At 44.9% G+C, this 18,850-nt stretch overlaps 1 protein-coding gene and 1 non-coding gene across 2 annotated transcripts in view; one reads left to right on the forward strand and one right to left on the reverse strand.

Annotated features, from left to right (window-relative positions):
* MAN1C1 (mannosidase alpha class 1C member 1) overlaps positions 1-18,850 on the reverse strand; it is a 151,384-nt gene that overhangs the window by 90,205 nt on the left and 42,329 nt on the right. The window lies entirely within an intron of this gene.
* On the forward strand, positions 17,140-17,212 carry TRNAG-CCC (transfer RNA glycine (anticodon CCC)). Its single transcript has one exon. It is a non-coding gene; the product is annotated as a tRNA-Gly (tRNA).

An 18,850-nucleotide genomic window follows, 5' to 3' on the forward strand; every position in this document is an offset into this window, starting at 1 on the left:
GTTTAGGCAGTTCTAATAGCTGTCTGGGGAGGCCTTACAAATAGCTGTGAAAAGAAGAGAAGCGAAAAGCAAAGGAGAAAAGGAAAAATATAAGCATCTGAATGCAGAGTTCCAAAGAATAGCAAGAAGAGATAAAAAAGCCTTCCTCAGTGATCAATGCAAAGAAATAGAGGAAAACAATAGATTGGGAAAGACTAGAGATCTCTTCAAGAAAATTAGAGATACCAAGGGAACATTTCATGCAAAGATGGGCTCGATAAAGGACAGAAATGGTATGGACCTAACAGAAGCAGAAGATATTAAGAAGAGGTGGCAAGAATACACAGAAAAACTGTACAAAAAAGATCTTCATGACCCAGATAAATCACAATGGTGTGATCACTGACCTAGAGCCAGACATCCTGGAATGTGAAGTCCGTTGGGCCTTAGAAAGCATCACTACGAACAAAGCTAGTGGAAGTGATGGAATTCCAGTTGAGCTATTTCAAATCCTGAAAGATGATGCTGTGAAAGTGTTGCACTCAATATGTCAGCAAATTTGGAAAACTCAGCAGTGGCCACAGGACTGGAAAAGGTCAGTTTTCATTCCAATCCCAAAGAAAGGCAATGCCAAAGAATGCTCAAACTACCGCACAACTGCACTCATCTCACATGCTAGTAAAGTAATGCTCAAAATTCTCCAAGCCCAGGCTTCAGCAATACATGAACCATGAACTTCCTGATGTTCAAGCTGGTTTTAGAAAAGGCAGAAGAGATCAAATTGCCAACATCCGCTGGATCATGGAAAAAGCAAGAGAGTTCCAGAAAAACACCTATTTCTGCTTTATTGACTATGCCAAAGCCTTTGACTGTGTGGATCGCAATCAACTGTGGAAAATTCTGAAAGAGATGGGAATACCAGACCACCTGATTTGCCTCTTGAGAAATCTGTATGCAGTTCAGGAAGCAACAGTTAGAACTGGACATGGAACAACAGACTGGTTCCAAACAGGAAAAGGAGTATGTCAAGGCTGTATATTGTCACCCTGTTTATTTAACTTATATGCAGAGTACATCATGAGAAACGCTGGACTGGAAGAAACACAAGCTGGAATCAAGATTGCCAGGAGAAATATCAATAACCTCAGATATGCAGATGACACCACCCTTATGGCAGAAAGTGAAGAGGAACTAAAAAGCCTCTTGATGAAAGTGAAAGTGGAGAGTGAAAAAGTTGGCTTAAAGCTCAACATTCAGAAAACTAAGATCATGTCATCTGGTCCCATCACTTCATGGGAAATAGATGGGGAAGCAATGGAAACAGTGTCAGACTTTATTTTTCTGGGCTTCAAAATTACTGCAGATGGTGATTGCAGCCATGAAATTAAAAGACGCTTACTCCTTGGAAGGAAAGTTATGACCAACCTAGACAGCATATTCAAAAGCAGAGACATTACTTTGCCAACAAAGGTCCGTCTAGTCAAGGCTATTGTTTTTCCTGTGGTCATGGATGGATGTGAGAGTTGGACTGTGAAGAAGGCTGAGTGCCGAAGAATTGATGCTTTTGAACTGTGGTGTTGGAGAAGACTCTTGAGAGTCCCTTGGACTGCAAGGAGATCCAACCAGTCCATTCTGAAGTAGGTCAGCCCTGGGATTTCTTTGGAGGGAATGATGCTAAAGCTGGAACTCCAGTACTTTGGCCACCTCATGCGAAGAGTTGACTCATTGGAAAAGACTCTGATGCTGGGAGGGATTGGGGGCAAGAGAAGAAGGGGATGCCAGAGGATGAGATGGCTGGATGGCATCACTGACTCGATGGACTTGAGTCTGAGTGAACTCCGGGAGTTTATGATGGACAGGGAGGCCTGGTGTGCTGCGATTCATGGGGTTTCAAAGAGTCGGACACGACTGAGTGACTGAACTGAACTAAGGCCTGAAAGGTGACCTGGCCACCTCTTGCCCTGTGCAAACTCCTTAATAAAAGGCTAAGTAACCTCTCTTTGAACACTGTGAGTGATGGGGTGCTCACCATCTTACCAGGCAGCTCATTCAACTGCTGAGTTTCACAAAGTTCTTAATCAATCCAAATCTGCTTTTCCCTGCGGGCCTTGTGGAAGACAGCTCATATGCTCCGACCACAGATCTTCATGCAGGAGCAGCCAACTCTCAAGCCACTGTAGGCTGCTGACTGGCCGTGGAACAGACCAGCTCCTTCAACAGTTCCCCTGATGGCAGAGCTCTGAATCCCCTGAAACTGCAGGCATAGATCATAACATTTTTCTAGGGTGCCCAGACTTTATTACCCATTTGTAAAGGTTGGTTTTTGGTAACAAACAGAAACCAAAGTGCAAACTGTCCCTGGTCCAGATGTATCTGGACCAGACTTTGTGGGTGTGGATTTGCGATTTGTGCTTAATAACTGCATGTCGTTGGACTCTGCATACCATTCCGTTCTGTCAGGATCTTTCTGGAACCAGATCTTATCATTCAATGTGCGTGTGTCTGCCTGTTTGGGGTATTTTGCCTGCTTTGATGGCTCTGCCATCTGCATCTCCCCCAAGTTTTGGACAGAAATATTCAATGGCTGGGCTGAACACAGAATCAGGGAAACAGCAGCAGGGGCCCTTCACCTGACTCCAGCCTTGCTCTCTGAGTGTCATCTGTCAACACGGGAGGAATCTGCCAGACAATCAGTCCAAGCTCCGTGTCTCCATTTTCTGTACAAAGATATTGTGAAGGACAGAACTGAAACACAAAAAACACTCTGTCCCAGTACAGAGAAAATAGATGGGTTTTTTTCTTTTAAAGAGAAATCAGGGGTTAGACTGGTATGATCTGCTCTTAGAGAACCCATTTTGGCCCCTATGGGTCCTCCTTTTTCGGTCCTAAATGCTTGCAACTCACCAACTTAAAAACCCATCAGTTCCACTAGGATGGCTGTAATCAACAAGATGGACAATAACAAGTGTTGGCCAGGCTGTGAAAAAATTGGAACCCTCATCAATTGCTGGTAGAAATGAAGATGGCTGCAATTGCTTTGGAAAACAGTTTAGCATAAAAAGTTAAATACAGAGTGTCATGTGACCTAGAGATTGCACTCCTCGGGGCAGACCTGCACAGAACAGAGACAACACAGCAGGCCTCAGACTCTACCCCTAGAAAGGCCCTGCTTGCACACTGGGCCCTTGGCTGGTGTCTGGGAACTTGAGTTCAGTGAGTGTTCTGACCATTCTCTGATGGGTAAGGGTGGTTTACTGCACCCGGGCGGCACAACAACCTGGTGTATGCTGAACACCAGCTTCCCTTCCGGGAGTGTGGAATTTTGGTACATGTTAGGCAGGGGGTTCTTCCGTGATCAGCCCCCAGTAAAACTTTGGGCATTAAGTCTCTAATGAGCTTCCCTGGTGAACAGCGTCTCACACCTGTCGTCCCAATTCAGATAAATGAAGTGTGTTCTGTTTGGCTCCACCCAGAGAGCACTCTTGCACGCTGGGCCCGGTTTCCTTCTGGGCTTTCCCCGCGCACATTTCCTCTTCGCTGATTTTGCTCTGTGTCCTTTCAGTGCAGAAAATCAGCCAGTGGTAGGACTATGTGCCAGGTCCTCGGAGCCATCCTGGTGAATCACTGCAACTAGCCATGGTATTGGGAACCCTGACACATACCCTGGAAATTAAAGACATGTGTCCACAGAAAGTTGTACACGCAAGTGCATAGCACCACTATTTGTAATAGCCCCGAAGCGCAAACAACCCAAATGTCCACTGACTGATGAATGAAGCAACAAAATGTGTTGTTGTTTAGTCACTCAGTTGTGTCTGACTCTTGGCGACCCCATGGACTGCCACATGCCAGGCCTTCCTGTCCATCACCAATTCCCGGAGTTTGCTCAAACTCACGTCCATTGAGTCGGTGATGCCATCCAACCATCTCATCCTCTGTTGTCCCCTTCTCCTCCTGCCTTTAATCTTGCCCAGCATCAGGGTCTTTTCTAATGAGTCAGTTCTTCTCATCAGGTGGCCAATATTGGAATTTCAGCTTCAGTATCAGTCCTTCCAATGAATATTCAGGACTGATTTCCTTTAGGACTGACTGGTTTGATCTCCTTGCAGTCCAACAGACTCTCAAGAGTCTTCTCCAACACCAGGGTTCAAAAGCATCAATTCTTTGGTGCTAGCCTTCATTATGGTCCAACTCTCACATCCATACATGATTACTGGAAAAACCATAGCTTTGACTAGATAGACCTTTGTCAGCAAAGTAACGTCTCTGCTTTTTAATACGCTGTCTAGGTTGGTCATAGCTTTTCTTCCAAGGAGCAAGCATCTTTTAATTTCATGGCTGCAGTCACCATCTGCAGTGATTTTGGAGCCCAGAAAAATAAAGTCTGTTACTGTTTCCATTGTTTCTTCATCTATTTGCCATGAAGTGATGGGACCAGATGCCATGATCTTAGTTTTCTGAATGTTGAGTTTTAAGTCAGCTTTTTCACTCTCTTCTTTCACCTTCATCAAGAGGCTCTTTGACTGATGAATGAATCAACAGAATGTGTAAATAGACATCATGCAATGGAATATTATTTGGCCATAAAAAGGGATGCGGTGCTGATACCTGCTCCAGCATGGATGAACCTTGCAAACACTGTGTTGAGTGGAAGAAGCCAGATACAAAAAGCTGCACAGGTTTTATTTACATGAAATATCCAGGATAGGCAAATTCATGCCAACAGAAAGTAGATTACTGGTTAGATGGACTGGGGAAAAGGACACAGAGAATGATTAGTAATGGGGATGGGGTCTTTTGGGGGTGATGAAATGTTTTAAAATTGATTGTGATAATGACTGTACAACTCTGGGAATACACTAAAATCCACTGGATTTTACACTTTAAAACAGTGACTTTTATTATATGTGAATTATAACTCAATAACACTGTTATTAATATATAATTTTAAAAACTATTAATGTGGACAAACAGATATCACATGCCGTTTACTATGCCGTTTCAGTGGTAATCTTGCCAAGAAAGCAAACCTGAACTGAATCATGAGGAAAGATCAGACAGACTCAAATTGAGGGACAACTCACAACATAAAGGGAAGCCTGGTGGTGCAGCGGTAAAGAGTCTGTCTGCCAAGCAAGAGATGCAGGTTCGATTCCTGGATTGAGAAGATACCCTGGAGGAGGAAATGACAATCCATCCCAGTATTCTTGCTTGGGAAATCCCACTGACAGAGGAGCCTGGCGGGCTACAGTCCATGGGGTTGTAGGAGTTGGACATGACTTAGTGACTAAACCACCACCACCATTACAACATAAATGGCCTTTACTCTTCAAAAAATCAAGGTCATGAAAGAAAAGACAAGACTGAGGAATTGTTCCAGCTAAAGGAGACTAAAGTGACATGAACTAAATGCAATACATGATCTTGGGTGTGATGCTAGAGCAGAAGTAACAACTACTACTATTATTATTATCATTGCTACTTTAAAGGACACTTGTCAAGATAATTGACAAAATGTGAATGATACAATCAGATAGTATTGTATCAATGTTAATTTTCTGGTTTTACTGTGGTTATGGAGAAAAGTAGAATTGACCTTTCGGAGACACACAGTTAAGTACTTAGGAGTAAGTGGCATTATGCTTGCAACTTATTCCCAAATAGTTCTGAAACCTGCATGCACGTGCGTGTGTGTGTGTGTGGAGAGAGTACACACCAAGTGAACAGGGTGAAACACTAACATTATGCTGAAGCTCCAATACTTTGCTCACCTGACACAAAGAACTGACTCATTGGAAAAGACCCTGATGCTGGGAAAGACTGAAGGCAAGAGGAGAAGTGGACGACAGAGGATGAGATGGTTGAGGACATCACTGACTCGATGGACATGAGTTTGAGCAAGCTCCAGGAGTTGGTGATGGACAGGGAAGCCTGGTGTGCTGCAGTCCATGGGGTCGCAAAGAGTTGGACATGACTGAGAGACTAAACTGAACTGAACTGAACTCAGAGGAATCTGGGTGAAGGATAAATATGAATCTTTGTAGTATTTTTTGCAACTTTTCTAAAAGTCTGCAACTTTTTCCCATAACTTTATTTTTTATCGTTTGGCCACACTGTGTGGCATGCAGGATCTTAGCTCCCTGACCAGGGATCAAACCCATGCTCCCTGCAATGGAAACACAGTCTTAACCACTGGACCACCAGGGAAGTTCCTGATGTTCTCTCTAAAAAATATTGGGGAACTTTGCAGGATGTTGATGTCATTTTCAAAGAATAGCAAGGAGAGGTAAGAAAGCCTTCCTCAGTGATCAATGCAAAGAAATAGAGGAAAACAATAGATTGGGAAAGACTAGAGATCTCTTCAAGAAAATTAGAGATACCAAGGGAACATTTCATGCAAAGATGGGCTCGATAAAGGACAGAAATGGTATGGACCTAACAGAAGCAGAAGATATTAAGAAGAGGTGGCAAGAATATACAGAAGAACTGTACAAAAAATATCTTCACGACCCAGATAATCACGATAGTGTGATCACTCACCTACAGCCAGACATCCTGGAATGTGAAGTCAAGTGGGCCTTAGAAAGCATCACTATGAACAAAGCTAGTGGAGGTGATGGCAGTTGAGCTATTTCAAATCCTGAAAGATGATGCTGTGAAAGTGTTGCACTCAATATGTCAGCAAATTTGGAAAACTCAGCAGTGGCCACAGGACTGGAAAAGGTCAGTTTTCATTCCAATCCCAAAGAAAGGCAATGCCAAAGAATGCTCAAACTACCACATAATTGCACTCATCTCACACGCTAGTAAAGTAATGCTCAAAATTCTCCAAGCCAGGTTCCAGCAATACGTGAACCATGAACTTCCAGATGTTCAAGCTGGTTTTAGAAAAGGCAGAGGAACCAGAGATCAAAATGCCAATGTCTGTTGGATCATCGAAAAAGCAAGAGAGTTCCATAAAAACACCTATTTCTGCTTTACTGACTATGCCAAAGCCTTTGACTGTGTGGATCACAATCAACTGTGGAAAATTTTGAAAGAGTTGGGCATACCAGACCACCTGACCTGCCTCTTGAGAAACCTGTATGCAGGTCAGGAAGCAACAGTTAGAGCTGGACATGGAACAATGGACTGGTTCCAAATAGGAAAAGGAGTATGTCAAGGCTGTATATTGTCACCCTGCTTATTTAACTTCTATGCAGAGTACATCATGAGAAACACTGGGCTGGAGGAAGCACAAGCTGGAATCAAGATTGCTGGGAGAAATATCAGTAACCCCAGATATGCAGATGACACCACCCTTATGGCAGAAAGTGAAGAGGAACTAAAAAGCCTCTTGATAAAGTGAAAGAGGAGAGTGAAAAAGTTGGCTTAAAGCTCAACATTCAGAAAACTAAGATCATGGCATCTGGTCCCATCACTGCATGGCAGATAGATGGGCAAACAGTGGAAACAGTGGCTGACTTTATTTTTCTGGGCTCCAAAATCACTGCAGATGGTGATTGCAGCCATGAAATTAAAAGACGCTTACTCCTTGGAAGGAAAGTTATGACCAATCTAGACAACATACTGAAAAGCAGAGACATTACTTTGTCAACAAAGGTCCGTCTAGTCAAGGCTATGGTTTTTCCAGTGGTCATGTATGGATGTGAGAGTTGGACTATAAAGAAACCTGAGCGCCGAAGACTTGATGCTTTTGAACTGTGGTGTTGGAGAAGACTCTTGAGAGTCCTTTGGACTGCAAAGAAATCCAACCAGTCCATCCTAAAGGAAATCAGTCCTGAATGTTCACTGGAAGGACTGATGTTGAAGCTGAGACTCCAATCCTTTGGCCACCTGATGCGAAGAGCTGACTCATTGAAAAAGACCCTGATGCTGGGAAAGATTGAGGGCAGGAGGAGAAGGGGATGTCAGAGGATGTGATGGTTGGATGGCATCCCTGACTCAATGGACATGGGTTTGGGTGGACGCCGGGAGCTGGTGATGGACAGGGAGGCCTGGCGTGCTGCGGTTCACGGGGTCGCAAAGAGTCGGTCACGACTGAGCGACTGAACTGAACTGACTGATGTCATTTTCGCCCAAATACATACATTACGGCATTCTGTTTTCCTCCACTTTTATAAATTATGATAAAATGTTGTTGCTAGTCTCCTGTGGCTCCTCTTACCCCTCGGTTCCTCAAAAGCCCTGCTGGGCTTTCACATCCCCTTCACCAACCCTGGCCTGTCCACGCTGGTCAGAAGATGGAGCAAATGAGGAACCCATAATTTTGGTTTCTCTGTTTTATCATTATCTTACTATATTCAAATGAGGTGCCCATCCTCACTCTATTCTTCCTGCTCCAAAGCTAAACTAAAATGCACCTTTTGTGGTACAAAGCATTTTCCTAAAAGTTCCAGGTCAGTTTGGGCTCAGCAACCCCAGGCCCTTTTCTCGCACCTCTGGGTCACTCCTTTCACGTGAGCTCAGTTCTGTGCCCCGTACTTCCTTCTTCCACATACATCCTTTCCAACGGTTTAAAACACAAGGTTGATCTAGCTATCTGTCTACCTACCTACCTACCTGTCTTCTCATGAAACTAATCTATGCAAGCTCATTGCAGAAAAGCAGAGAGAAAGAAAACAATCACCCATCACTTCAACATTATAACCACCATTCCCATTGGGTAGTCTTTCTTTTCGCTCTTTTTCATTCATCTTCGCTTTTTCCCATGATGGTGACATAAACATCTTCCATTTTATTACAAAACCTTTGTAAACATCATTTTAGCTAGCTATATAATAGTCTGGCAAGTAGGTTCAGCATCAGTTACTTAACCTTCCTCCCATATAATTGGACATGGCAGTGTTTTCTACTTTGGGGCTATTGTAAATACTGCCTTCATAGACATCTTTGTACATACTCCCTTCTCTATATTTCAGGTAAATTCCTTAAGACAGAGCCTCTAAGAAATTACCAGGAAAAAATAAAAACTTATTAATAAGCACATTCTCTTTTAAAGATTAAACCCAGACAGCTTGTTTTACCCACCACTGGGCAAAACTTCATGAACAGGAAAGTGAAAGTCGCTGAGTCGTGTCCGACTCTTTGCAACCCCATGGACTATTATACAGTCCATGGAACTCTCCAGGCCCGAATACTGGAGTGGGTAGCCTTTCCCTTCTCTAGGGGCTCTTCCCAACCCAGAGATCAAACTGAGGTCTCCTGCATTGCAGGCAGATTCTTTACCAGCTGAGCCACAAGGGACACCCAAGAATACCGGAGTGGGTGGCCTATCTCTTCTCCAGCAGATCTTCCTGACCCAGGAATTGAACCAGGGTCTCCTGCATTGCAGACGGATTCTTTACCAACTGGGCTATCAGGGAAGCCCTCACGAATAGGAAAGTATACAACAATTTTGTGAATACATAAAGTATTTTGTGAATACATGAAGTACTTGATCGGGAAGATAAAGCTAACAGTACTCATGATCGTTGCTCATGTTTGTTCAGCTCTTTGCACACTTCCTTAATTTGACTGGACAGTTCAGTGGGCTTGACAGGTATTGTTCCCAGTTAAAAATAATCATGCAAGGGATAAAGTATGAGATGTAAAGTATGAAACAAGTGTTAAAAATCATGTTTCCAAGGAAGGAGAGGGTGAGATGAATGGAGAGAGTAGCATGGAAACATATACACTACCATATGTAAAACAGATAGCCAATGGAAGTTTGCTGTGTGACACGGGGAACCCAAACTGGGACTCTGTGACAACCTGAAGGGGTGCAAAAGGATGGGAGGGGGTAAACAAGGTTTCAAGAGGGAGGGGACACATATACACCTATGGCTAATTCATGTTGATGTATGGCAGCAAACAAACCAATATGGTCAAGCAAGCATCCTTCAATTAAAAATAAATTGAAAAAAACTGTGTTTCCTGGGTATTCCCTAGGGGTCCAGTGGTTAAGGCCTCTGTGCTTCCACTGCAGGGGGCCTGGGTTTGTTCCCTGATTGGGGAACTAAGATCCCACAAGCCAAACAGACAAAAAAATTTATGCTTCTAAATATTTAGTGATATAAGCTAAATATCACTATATATAGAGAGAGACACACAAAGATGCTTGTTATATAATATTAGTTGGAAAAGCAGGACACCAGGTTATATGGCATGAAGATCACTGGATTATTATTAGTATTTCAAAGGAGAAAGACAGGAAGGATATGCACAAAAATGTTGACAGTGGTTATATCAGATAGTGAGTGGTTTAGTGGTCATTTTTTCTTCCTATTGATCTATATTTTCTGGGTTTTCTACAACGAATATCTATAAATGTTTGTAAGGTGAAAATGAAAGACTGTTAAATGAAAAGCAAAGAAAAATGATACAATGCTACTCCTAAGTCAAAGGGAGTGCATGGCTGATTAGCCATGGGGTGGATGGGAAGGAGTGGGTTTTGACAGAGTAGAAGGCCTTTACAGCCAGGAGTCAGAAAGGGCCCAACCAGCAAGAGAAACAACATAAATAGAAGCAGAGAGCCAGAACCTCACCGTCAAATAGGATTTAATGCCAGAAACATTACCTATTTGCCAAGCCACATTTTACAAGAACCATGTGAGACCAGACAAGGAAAATGACTTTTCATCGCCTAGATGCGTAAGTTAATAGTGCAGGGATGGTCGTGTTTCCAAAAAGATGGGCCAGGACAGTGAAGCAGCTGATGTAGGCAGGGGCAGCCTGAGCTACAGCAAGAGAAATCTGGGACAGACTCAAAATGTGGCTGTAAGAATCAACAGACAGGAGAACTAAACACCTCTGCCCCCACTGGGATCTGGAAATACACACCAGGCGGTCATCATCTGTATGTGTATGTATCTACGTGTCTGTGTGTGCGCACATGTGTGTTTGTGTGTGTGTGCATCCATGCACGTCCATGCTAGAGACAGAGGGAGCTCTGGATGGTCTCTGGAAGCCCCTCCCTTCCAGCAGCCTATGATTTATAGTTTCAAAGAACACCTAACAATAGACCACAAAGCATTCCCTTGCCAAGCTCTGCAGAGGCAGGCGACAAAGCTCCAGTGATGGAGAGACAGGCAGAGCAATTGGAGCCAAATCCTAAGACACCTCTTCAGTTCTCTCTCAAACAAAAGCTGTTCTTGTCCACCTGAACAAATTGCAATGACATGAAATCTTATAATGAAAAATATTTACAAGTTTGAGGCAGACATTATTATTTTGCTTAAGATGTTCTTTCTCCCTGTCTCAGAGTTCTAGAATTCTGTCCTGCAGGAAACTAGAATCCACGGCTATCGCCCCTGCACAGACACCCACCCCAGCCTAAGAAGCCCCCAAACAACAGAGCCAAGACAGAAAGGATGTGTTTGAGGAGACAAAGAAATGGGAATACTGGAAGACTGTCTGGAGAGTGCAAAACTGGACAGAAAGTTTGCCTCAGAAAGTTCTTTGGTGGCAACTAGGGAGAAAGGAGCGATCACCGAAACAAGTGAGACATCCTCCCCTTTTTAATATAAAGCATGCGCACAGACAGATCAGGGCTGGCGATGACCCAGAAGCACAGTTGCAACATCACAAAGCTGCCAAGAAGGGAAATGGATTTTCCCAGTCATTAAAGTGCTCACACAGTGACTTGCAGCCTTATTGGCATCTCCCAGCAGTGACACCTGGCCCATCTGCAGGGGCTGAATGGGAAAGGGCTTGGTCTCCAATCATCCCAGGAGCTAATGATCACACAGATTAAGAGATTAGAACGTTGGGTTGATTTTGTTCCCCTTCATTTTCAGTACAGCCCAGGGAAACAGCTGACAGCTTGGTACTAACAACCATTCATATTAGATTTCTCAATTCACCCCCATCAATGGGTCCCCCACAAAATGACCTGATTGACAACTGTGGAGACATCTGTGAATGTATGTGACCCCTGGTCCCTGGTTCAGAAGCAGACGCAGGATGGGGTCTGGTTGTGCTGAGGGGTGGAGGGGTGGGTGGGGAATAGACTGAGAGGTGCTACCTCCAACCCTCTCACTTCTGGGTTTGCTTGAGCTATTGGGCAAAGGGAGGAAGTGAAAATGTGAAACAACTTCCGACCTATCTGAGGTCCAGAAAGCTCTCCCACATCCTGCCCAGGGTGGGATTCAGATTTGAGTAGCTTCAGAAATCTCCCGCCATCTGCAGCTGTTCTAAGGCACCATGGCTGAGAATGTGAGTCCTGGAGGCAGACAGACCTCTGTTATTCAGTGTGGTCCAGGGACCAGCAGTGGGGCAAATCCGGGGAGCATGTTAGGAATGCAGCATCTTGGGGCCCATCCCAGACCGGCTGAACCAAAGCCAGCATTTAACAAGATCTCCAGGTGATCCACTTTCTTCAATTTCAGTCTGAATTTGCCAATAAGGAGTTCATGATCTAAGCCACAGTCAGCTCCTGGTCTTGTTTTTGCTGACTGTATAGAGCTTCACCATCTTTGGCTGCAAAGAATATAATCAATCTGATTTTGATGTCGACCATCTGCTGATGTCCATGTGAAGAGACTTCTCTTGTGTTGTTGGAAGAGAGTGTTTGCTATGACCAGTGCATTCTCTTGGCAGAACTCTATTAGCCTTTGCCCTGCTTCATTCTGTACTCCAAGGCCAAATTTGCCTGTTACTCCAGGTGTTTCCTGACTTCCTACTTTTGCATTCCAGCCCCCTCTAATGAAAAGGATCCAGTCCCCTATAATGAAAAGGACATCTTTTTTGGCTGTTAGTTCTGGAAGGTCTTGTAGGTCTTCATAGAACTGTTCAACTTCAGCTTCTTCAGTGTTATTGGTCAGGGCATAGACTTGAATTACCATGATATTGAATGGTTTGCCTTGGAAATGAAGAGAGATCATTCTGTCGTTTTTGAGACTGCATCCAAGTACTGCATTTTGGACTCTTTTGTTGACTATGATGGCTACTCCATTTCTTCTAAGGGATTCCTGCCCACAGTAGTAGATATAATGGTCATCTGAGTTAAATTCACCCATTCCAGTCCATCTTAGTTCGCTGATTCCTACAATGTCGATGTTCACTCTGTCATCTCCTGTTTGACCACTTCCAATTTGCTTTGATTCATGGACTTAACATCCCAGGCTCCTATGCAATATTGCTCTTTACAGCATCGAACCTTGCTTCCATCACCAGTCCCATCCACAACTGGGTGTTGTTTTTGCTTTGGCTCCATCCCTTCATTCTTTCTGGAGTTATTTCTCCACTGATCTCCAGTAGCATACTGGGGACCTACCAACCTGGGGAGTTCATCTTTCAGTGTCCTATCTTTTTGCCTTTTCATACTGTTCTTGGGGTTCTCAAGGCAAGAATACTGAAGTGGTTTGCCATTCCCTTCTCTAGTGGACCACATTCTGTCAGACCTCTCCATCATGACCCATCCATCTTGGGTGACTGCACATGGCATGGCTTAGTTTCATTGAGTTAGACAAGGTCCCATCACTTCATGGCAAACAGATGGGGAAAAAGTGGAAACAGTGGCTGACTTTATTTTTCTGGGCTCCAAAATCACTGCAGATGGTGATTGCAGCCATGAAATTAAAAGATGCTTACTCCTTGGAAGGAAAGTTATGACCAACCTAGACAGCATATTGAAAAGCAGAGACATTAATTTGTCAACAAAGGTCTGTCTAGTCAAGGCTATGGTTTTTTCAGTGGTCATGTATGGATGTGAGAGTTGGACTATAAAGAAACCTGAGTGCTAAAGAATTGATGCTTTTGATCCGTGGTGTTGAAGAAGACTCTTGAGAGTCCCTTGGACTGCAAGGAGATCCAACCAGTCCATCCTAAAGGAGATCAGTCCTAGGTGTTCATTGGAAGGACTGATGTTGAAGCTGAGACTCCAATAATTAGGCCACCTGATGTGAAGAGCTGACTCATCTGGAAAGACCCAGATGCTGGGAAAGATTGAGGGCAGGAGGAGAAGGGGAGGACAGAGGATGAGATGGTTGGATGGCATCACCGACTCAGTGGACATGGGTTTGGGTGGACTCCGGGAGTTGGTGATGGACAGGGAGGCCTGGCATGCTGCGGTTCATGGGGTTGCAAAGACTTGGACACGACTGAGCAACTGAACTGAACTGAACCAGGTGATCCAAACGCACATTAAAATTTGAGAAGCTGTTCTAGGGCTCTGCCACCTACTGGCTGTGTGGTCTTGAGTGAATGACTTGACCTCTCTGAGTCTCAGTTTCCTCATCTGTAAAAGGACAGGAACATTTAATCCTTATGATGACCCTGGGAGTAAATAAGATAACACACACAGAGTGCTTAGCACAGCAGCTGGTACATAATACGTGCTCAGTCAAAAGCAGCCATAGGATGACTGCTCCCTTTTAATCTATCTACCACGTCTCTCTCCATTCACTTCTCTCCGCACCACCTCTTGAATCTATGTCCCTCCCAGCCCTCTGGGGGACTCCTGCAGCAGCCTCCAAACTGGCCTAGAGGATCCTCTTTGGCCTCTTACACAGTGATTATTCAAAGTGCAAATGTATTCACATCTCTACTCCACCCCCCACACACACTTCAAGATTTCCAACACTCCCTGTGAGGCCCACAGGTGGAGCAAGAGTGGGTGAGACACTTCCCTACGCACATGTACGCTCTTGGTGCAGGGTCTGCAGGCAGACAAAAGATGCTCATGGAGAAGGTCACAGAGACTCTGAGCTCTGCCACTGCACTGGGGTTGGCTCCCCAACTGTACAGTGAAGGGTCCTCCCCACTCTAGTCTATCAAAGACGGGGCATCAGGGTGGAGGCAGTAGATGGGGACAAGGATGACTGACAACTGGAAAGACCGCAGCACATCTGTGAGGGAAATTCCAAGGGGAAATCATTCAACGAGGCCATTTGGAAGAAACTGAGTATAAAAACCACCCATGTGCAGCTAGCTCTACCATTTCCACTGTGCTTTGCCTTTCTGATTTGAGTCTTACGATTCTGTGGGTGAGGCAGGGTGGGTGTCATCATCACTCTCATTCTACAGAAAAATAAACTACACTTACACACACACGCATGTGCCAAGCACCATGATAAGGGCGCTTGTACCTACTAGAACATATAGTTCTTGCCACAGTTCTGAGAGGCCTTCTCAAGGGGGAGCTAAGGCATGGAGGATAAGAGCCTGGCTTTGAGTCCCAGATTTCCCTAGCTGTGTGCCTTTAGACAAGACACTTAACCTCACTGTGCCTCAGTGATCTCATTTGTTTAAAGACAATGATACTGTTATATTATGCTTAATATATATATATGTTAAGTCGGTCATCAGTGTTTCACATATATGTCAACTCTTTTAATCTTCACACTAATTTTATAAGTTTCAGTTCAGTTCAGTTGCTCAGTCATGTCCGACTCTTTGCGACCCCATGAATTGCAGCACGCCAGGCCTCCCTGTCCACCACCATCTCCCAGAGTTCACTCAAAGTCACGTCCATCAAGTTGGTGATGCCATCCAGCCATCTCATCCTCTGTCGTCCCCTTCTCCTCCTGCCCTCAATCCCTCCCAGCATCAGAGTCTTTTCCAATGAGTCAACTCTTCACATGAGGTGGCCAAAGTACTGGAGTTTCAGCTTTAGCATCATTCCTTCCAAAGAAATCCCAGGGCTGATCTCCTTCAGAATGGACTGGCTGGATCTCCTTGCAGTCCAAGGGACTCTCAAGAGTCTTCTCCAACACCACAGTTCAATTCTTCGGCGCTCAGCTTTCTTCACAGTCCAACTCTCACATCCATACATGACCACAGGAAAAACCATAGCCTTGACTAGACGAACCTTTGTTGGCAAAGTAATGTCTCTGCTTTTGAATATGCTATCTAGGTTGGTCATAACTTTCCTTCCAAGGAGTAAGCGTATTTTAATTTCATGGCTGCAATCACCATCTGCAGTGATTTTGGAGCCCAGAAAAATAAAGTCTGACACTGTTTCCACTGTTTCCCCATCTATTTCCCATGAAGTGATGGGACTGGATGCCATGATCTTCGTTTTCTGAATGTTGAGCTTTAAGCCAACTTTTTCACTCTCCACTTTCACTTTCATCAAGAGGCTTTTAGTTCCTCTTCACTTTCTGCCTTAAGGTTAGTATATCATTACTCCCATTCTCATACGAGGAAACTGAGGCACAGGCCCAAGTGTCACATCAAGTAAGTGGCAGAGCCGGGATTCAAACCCAGACAGTCTACACTCTTGGTCACAATACCCTCTGCCTCTCATGTGCTGTGCTTAGTCGCTAAGTCGTGTCCGACTCTGCGACTCCATGGACCACAGTCTGCCAGGTTCTTCTGCCCATGAAATTCTCCAGGCAAGAACACTGGAGTGGGTTGCCATGCCCTCCTCCAGGGGATCTTCCCAACCCAGGTCTCCCGCATTGTAAATGGATTCTTTACTAACTGAGCCATCACGGAAGCCCAAGAATACTGGAGTGGGTAGCCTATGCCTTCTCCAGGCAATCTTTCCAACCCAAGAATCGAACTGGGGTCTCCTGCATTACAGGTGGATTCTTTACCAGCTGAGCTACCAGGGCAGCCCATGCCTCTCACAGAATGGAGTGATTACCATGCCTGCCTCCAACAGGGCTGTAAGGATTGCAGTCGTCCCTTGGTAGCTAGGACCTCCCGCAGATATCAATATCCACAGATGCTCCAACCCCTTAAGTAAAATGACTTGGTACAGTTGGTCCTCCTTATCTTCGGGTTCTGCATCCATGGATTCACCAACCTCAGACTGAATTTCAGTTGGTCAAATCCATATGGAAAACCCATGGATACGGAGGGCCGATTGTAATTACAAGGCTAGGCATTCAGCACAGCTCCCCGCAGAGAGAAAACCCTGCTGTGAGTGGCAGCACTGGTAGCTGCGACCGTGGGCTCCACATTCATTATCTTTCCAAGACTGGAAAAGGCAGCACTGTACATCTGAAACCTCCGAGTCCTCTGGAGTCTCCTTCAACTCCACACCTCATGTTCACTCTCCAGCAAGTCTGTCAACGATCTCTCTCATTCTCTCTTTCCCAGCTGCCTCCCAGCCTACCACTGCCCCTTAACCTCAGCACAGTCTCCCTGCATTCTTTCTTGACCCTGCTCCTGCATCCTTGGTCTATATATCCACCAGAGTAAGCCCTTTAAAAATGCAAGCCATTAGGGAATTCCCTGGTGGTCCAGTGGCTAAGACTCTGTGCTCCCAATGCAGGGAGCCCAGGTTCAATCCCTGGTCAGGGAACTAGATCCCATGTGCTGCAACCAAGAGTTTTCAAGCTGTAACTAAAAAAAAAAAAAAAGTAAAGATACTATGTACCACAACTAACACCTGGTGCTGCCAAATAAATAAAAGAAAAAAATCATTTAAAATTGAATAAAAATAAAAATTGTTGTTGTTTTTGTTCAGTTGCTCAGTCATGTCCGACTTTCTGCGACCCCATGGACTATAGCACGCCAGGCTTCCAAGCCATTAAATGTCGTTTGTGTGTAAGAGCTTCCAAGAGCTTTCCAAGGCAACATGCTTGAACGGCTTGTCTCTGATCACTTCCCAGGCCCCTTCCATTCTCCAAGTTTCAGCCTTTGGATAATATCTCAAATACGTACAGCACCTTCCCACCTAGGTCTGGCAGAATAATGGCCCCCCAAAGGTGACCATGTCCTAATCCCTTGAACTTTTGCGTATGTATGGTAAAATGGAACTAAGTTTTCAGATAGAATTAAGATTAGTAATCAGCTGATCTTGAGAGGGGGACATTAGCTTGGGTTATCCAGGTAAGCCCAGTGGATTCATGCGGTCCTTAGAAGTGACAGAGGGAGGCAAGAGCGTCAACATGGTGAGATGTGAAAAGGACTCCACTGGCTATCGCTGGCTTTGAGGATGGAGGAAGGGGCCATAAGCCAACGAATCTAGGGAACCTCCAGGAGCTGGAAAAGGCCAGGGAATGGATTTTCCCCTGGAGCCTCCAGAGAGGAATGCAACCTGGCCAACACCTTGATTCTAGCCCAGAAAGCCACTCCTGTTAGATTTCTGATCTCCAGAAGCATAAAAAAGTAAATTTGTGGTTTTAAGTCATTAAACTTATGTAATTTGTGACTACAACAATAGGAAACTAATATACTACTTCAGCGCCTTAGCATTTCCCAATGAAAACTGAATGAACAAGCCCCGCTCAGCCTCCAAACCACTTTCCACCCCATCACAGCCCTTTTTCTGCAAAAGGAATTCTAAGGTTCTGGAGCATAGTACCCGCATTCTGGAATTCACTGTCCTACAGCCTCCTGTCTTCCATCCGTGACAGTGCTGCAGACTTCTGCAGGATAATGATTTCTTTCATGTCTGCCTCCCCTGCCCTTGAACTGTGGCCTATTCACCAACGCAGCCTCAACCTCCTAGCACAAGGCTGTCCCAACAGAGGAAGTCAACAAAGCACATTTGTAATAATAATGACTGCGTGTGTTACCTCTGTTATCCAGAGGTGGACACGCACTGAGCCCCGAGCCGGGGCGGAGCCCTGGGCTAAGCCTTTCAGAAGCACTTCATCCTACACCAACCCTGCAGGGTGGGTTACCATTGTTCTCCCTATTTTATAGGGTGAAGGAAGCAGCTGAGCCCTGAAGGGTTAACTGACTTGCCCAAGGATGCAGAACAAACAGAGGCAGGGCCAGGCAATGGATCCAAGAAGACCGCTTGGGAATCTGCACACTTAATCACAACAGCACACTGCTTCCCTCTCTACAGCCTTCCCAGGCAAGATGAGCGTCTCCTGTTCCCAACATTTGGGACCCTGTCGCTAGAGTTGGACAGACTGAGCGACTTCCTTTTCACTTTTCACTTTCATGCATGGGAGAAGGAAATGGCAACCCACTCCAGTGTTCTTGT

The sequence above is a fragment of the Bos javanicus genome, chromosome 2 (assembly GCF_032452875.1).
Source record: "Bos javanicus breed banteng chromosome 2, ARS-OSU_banteng_1.0, whole genome shotgun sequence".
Lineage (NCBI taxonomy): Eukaryota > Metazoa > Chordata > Mammalia > Artiodactyla > Bovidae > Bos > Bos javanicus.